We start from the raw sequence: 5,590 nt of genomic DNA, 5'->3' as shown, positions 1-5,590 counted from the left end.
TCTTCTTATATTCGCTCACAGGATCGAAACCAAACTGCTAGTTTTAATCCAACTTTAATCACCACCAATATCTCAACCCTGAGAGACTGATGCCATTAAAACGCTGCATAATGCTGCGTCCTCTATGTCCACGCTAATTCCATGCACAGATAAGGTATCTGCATGTATTCTGCAGTGTAAGTGCATGTGAGTGGTTGTTTTTTTTTATATTCATTTACCTGAATACAAAAACCACACACCACCACACACACACACACACAGAGTGTGGAGTGGTATCATGATCACTTTTACTTTATTATGCAGGCCTGGCAGCAGCTGCTGTGATAAGTGAAGTGAATTCATACTGAGTTTTGCATGATGAACAAATGTGAGAGAGAAGAAGTGGTGACCAAAATGTACTGAGAGAGAACAGAAGTGAATGAAAGACCTATTCTGTGTATATTTTTTAATTATATATAATATATATCATATATATTATATATCTATATAATATATATATTATTATTATATATTATATATGTAGCTGTTAATGTAATAAATGTTATCTTTTGTAAGTTTTTGAATTTTTTTTTTTGCTGTGTGCAGTGTGACGTTTGAGCTGGTCATTGGTCTCTGCTGCTGGGGCAGATGTACGTGTCCTTCAGGTAACTTATGGAGCAGTTGAGTGCAGCTGTTATCTGCTACCCACTCTGCACGTTACCTTACTGTGCATGAATTAGCGTGGACATACACAGACATGCAAGAAGTAAATAGACACCTTTAATTTTTTATGAACACGCAAGCGAACCATTGAAATGTAATCGTATGTAGGACTATTTACTTTAGTATTTAGTAACATTCCCTTTGCAGTTTTTTTATTCAGAAAACTTTTTGCCATTAACTGAACTTTAGAAAAATAAAGGTGTCTATTTACTTCTTGCATGTCTGTTGTAGTGACGAGCATTATGCAGCATTATTAATTGGCTATCAGTCTCTCAGGGTTGAGATGATTGGCTGGTGATTAAAGGTTGTGATTAAAACTTCAGTTGGTTCTGATCCTGTGAAGGAAATAATAAGAAATATCGGAAGTGAAAAGCAGAAATGTTGAGTCCGAGGAACTAGGAATTCTTTTCTTCAAGAAGGATGGATGCACACACAGAGTGAGAATCACTGTCAGTCGTAGAGCAAAGGATAAAAATGCTTCAAACGCTCTAAACTTTAGGAGTGCAGACTGGACTGTGGGTAGCAGATAACAGCTGCACTCAAACGCTCTCATAAAGTTACCTGAAGGACACGTACATCTGCCCAGCAGCAGAGACCAATGACCAGCTCAAACGTCACACTGCACACAGCATGAGATAAACTTTTTGAACAGAAGTGTGAATGTCCTTAAAAAGTTAGGATGGAGAATGGAAATTTCAGTGGTTAGAAGATAACATCCTTCAGTAAATAACGGCTGCACTCCCATTGGTCTGAACTGGTCCATAAACTTACCTGAAGGACACGTACATCTGCCCGGCAGCAGAGACCAATGAGAAGCTGAAACATCATACATGTACGTGTGTGCATGCATGCAAAGGGTTTAAAAAGCTGCATTTTCCCATGACAATCCACTCCAGACGAGCACAGCATCACTCACAGCACAGAGGCCGGCTGACTAGAGCAGGTAAGAAAACCTCTTCATCACTTGTCATCGTGTTCAGTTGTTTGATTCTTTATTAGATTCTGGTTTTTCTTCTTTTCGTGCCTCAGAATTTCAACTGACTCAATTAGGAAACTTTTAGTTTTCGACTTAAGTGCACAGTAAGTAAAGTCAGTTTTAGAGAACCTTTCCAGATCAGTGTTCTGTGAAGTCTGGGGCAACTGGACTGTTTGTTGATCAGTGAGACGTGGATGACGGCAAAAACATCTTCACGGATCTGCAAACAGTCCAGTTGCCCCAGACTTGACCTTTTTGAAGAGTTTCTAGATCAGATGTATCGTCTCTTTGTGTAAGACTAAATGTTGGAACAGCCTTGAGGAGGAGGAAACTTGAAGTCTATTCTGAGTCAACTGTGTGTGAGATGAGCTGAAATGCAAATTTAAAGTTACGGGACTATGCCCCAATGATTTGCAAATTAAGAAATTATCTAACCTCCATTAAACTTAATTCTTTTTGTACTTGGGTGTTCATTGTAGATGTTGCATGTACAGCAGGGGTGTCCAAACTTCTTTTAAAGAGGGTCAGATCTGACAATGTGAAGATGCCGGGGGCCAATACGAACATTTTAACAATGAAAACCCGTTACTGACACGTAAACTCAGATCTCACTACTACAATGTTACATGCACTGACATTAGATAACACACGTGAACATGATGAGAAACCCTAACGTGATTATGTTAGTACACCATGTAAAATCATGTTACTGTAATTACTGTATTATTTTCAGGTCTCCGTTAATATGGCCCTTCACAATCCACTTCTTCTTCATCACTTCGTTATTTGGAAATTGAAATAAAGTAATGGAGCTGTGGTCACATTCCGGCATCCAGGGAAGATGCATTTTCGGGACGATCGGGGGCTTATACGTACAGCCTTCACGAAGTGGTGAAGAAGAAGTGGATTGTGAAGGGCCATATTAATGGAGACCTGAAACTTGCTCTTGTCTTTAACAAAATCATTCAGAAAATAATATTTTGTGTCACATCTACAGATACACACCAGCAGTTATGTTCCTAAAGGTTCAACCAACCAAAAAACCAACCCTACAGTATCTGACAATCCATGCAGGACATAAATAACATCTTATAAAAACCAAGCTTTGGGCCATGTTTGGCCCCCGGGCCGTACTTTGGACATCCCTGATCTACAGCATGTGGTCAGTTACTCTCTGCTGTGTTCATGTTGTTTAAAAACTCTCGTTCTGTCTTTCACTTCAGACAAGATGAACATCGTTCTCCTGATCACCGCCACCTTCACTCTGGCCCTCGTTCATGGGCAACGGCCTTGTCTGCATACGATTGGCGATAGCGTACAGAATACGTTCCTTAAACAACACGTTTTAAACATGGCGGTTCCCACTGGCACACCTGAAGAACAGCAGAAAAAATGGGCAGAGTGAGTTAAAGAGTTTAATCATTGTGAAACAGCCACAGTTAGGTCATTTTGGTTGTAGTTATTCATTTCATTATTAATCAGAATTTACATAGAACACTTTAGTGTATTTTATCTGTAAGTCGCTTTGGATAAAAGCGTCTGCTAAATGCAATGTAATGTAAGGTAATGTTATGAGACTGAAATCAATCAATTATTATAATTAATAATGTTATTTATTCTTATCTTTTGATAAGCTATAAGCTTGATAGCCAAAGCTGATTGATCGCACCCTCGTAGTTTGGTGCTCCTTTTAACCATTTGGAATTCCCAACACATGAAACATTGATCTCATCATTTTACAGGGACGTCAATAAGTTTATATAAGATATGTGTTATCAGATATTGATCTCTTTGCAGCTACCTCGACGACGAACACAGACAACTCTGTGGCAGAGAGCCTGTGCAGACCTTCATGCCCGTTACAACATCGTACAAGCAGCTCTGTACTCCTGATAGCTTTCATTATGGAGGTGACAGGTGCATAAGCAGCGGAAAAATGGATATATATGATGTTAAATCTGAAAAAAAGGGAGAAAAATGCGAAGTTACAGTAACACCCGGAAAAAAATACGTGATTGTAGGATGTACTCTGATCCCAATTGGACAAAAAACTAAATGTGAACCTACCCATTATGAGAAAGCCGTTGATGATCTGCCAGCTGGTCTTGGCAAATGCAAAAAGGACCCCTAAATTTCTGGTGGGCTAGAGCCCGACTGATTCCAGCTGTCAGGCTTGTAACTCCCTGACGTCTGAACTTTCTATCAAGCTTAGCTAAATGAATGATTTCTGCTTATTAAGAATATGAATAAATATAGACATGCCTTTTCAATCTTAAGCCACGCATTCTCGCTCTACATCTTTGAACACTTTTGTGAGATGAGTATGAATGAATATTTGAAATGAACGTTCCAATGAGACGACCTCTCTGTCATACACAGTCATTTGAGCCATTGTTCAAATGAAAATATAGATCTGAAAGGCCACAAACAAGTTCAGACATTTGCTTTTTATTTGAAACTGGACGTCTCTGTTTAAACGAAAATGACATGTACATTGAGGAATTTCCTTCGATTGTTCTTGTAAAGTTTTCTCTTTTCATTTAAGATATTCTGTTTGCATCACTCAAACTTGTCCAATCTGATAATATGAAGAAATATTGATTGCAAATTGTTTCCCTACGGAGGACTGAATAAAGGATGTTCTGCTCTCTCAGTGATTTCTCCTCATTCTTTAAGTGCTTAAGACAAATATGAATACAGCCAGTATTAGTAACAGATACATTAAACACCACAACATGATGGCAGATAATAAACATTCATTACAGCACATTTATGCACCTCTGTCCCAGGTCCATGGCTCTCCACACATGGCTGTTACACAAACAAAATGTTTTGGCCACTTGTGCATTTTAGTTCCATAGAAAACTTCCATCCATTTGAATGACACAGGTTTAAATGAACTAATAAACTTAATGTGAAGCAGCTCATAAGATTCATTTACAAAATGGCTGCATTCATTTTCTCTGTTGGGTTTGGACAAACAAATTGTCTTTATTAATATTGAATGCATAAACCTGGTTACTGCTGCACTGCTGTGCAGTGGAAGCACATTGTAAGTGTTCACCTTCAAACTGTATGGTAACGTGCTTTGTATGCCGTCAAATAAATGCTTTAAACCTGCATGGATCAATATTTAAAACTAACATTCCAATGCAATGACATAAATGTTAGAAATGAAGCAGTGTGGTATAATAATAAGCAGCAGAGTCTGCCATCATGTGGAGGCTGTTTGCCTCACCACTCTCCAGCGTAGCTGTCCTTTCCCCTCCCCTTGTCTTTCTGTGTGTGTCAGCAGAGACCAATGACAAGCTCAGACGTCACACTGCACACAGCATGACACAAACTTTCATCATCCACACTGCTGACGTTTGCTGGACATCCCTGTGTGAACAAACAAATGATCTTTTCATTCAGGTGTTTCCTTCAATTCTTCTTTTTCGTTTTTGCGTCACTGAAAAAATCATCATCAGAGCAGCTGCTGCACAGGCTGCATAATAAAGTCATACAGTGATCATAATAATGATCTTATAGTAAAGTACAAGATCATTCATGAGAAATATACATACATAATAATATATAATCAGAGGACTAGTGTTTTTCCCATTTTGTTTACTGAAATACGGGAAAATCTCATCACTGAACAGGTAAGAGTCTGACAGCTGGTGAAATGAAAGACCCGTAGCGGCTCTCAGTTTACTGCAGCATTTACCTGAAATACAACCACACGCACACACACACACACACACACACACAGTGCTCGCAGACATGCAAATGTGTTGAGATGGTGGAGTGATGGCAGCCACACAAAGCGGCCCTCTAGCAACAGTTAGAGGTTCAGTACATGCTCCAGGGTAAGGAGGTGAACTGGCACCTCTCCATCTCCGAGTCCACCCTCCATACTTTGGTCTGTGC

The sequence above is a fragment of the Larimichthys crocea genome, chromosome XIV (genome assembly GCF_000972845.2).
Source record: "Larimichthys crocea isolate SSNF chromosome XIV, L_crocea_2.0, whole genome shotgun sequence".
NCBI lineage: Eukaryota > Metazoa > Chordata > Actinopteri > Sciaenidae > Larimichthys > Larimichthys crocea.
This window is presented reverse-complemented; position numbering follows the sequence as displayed.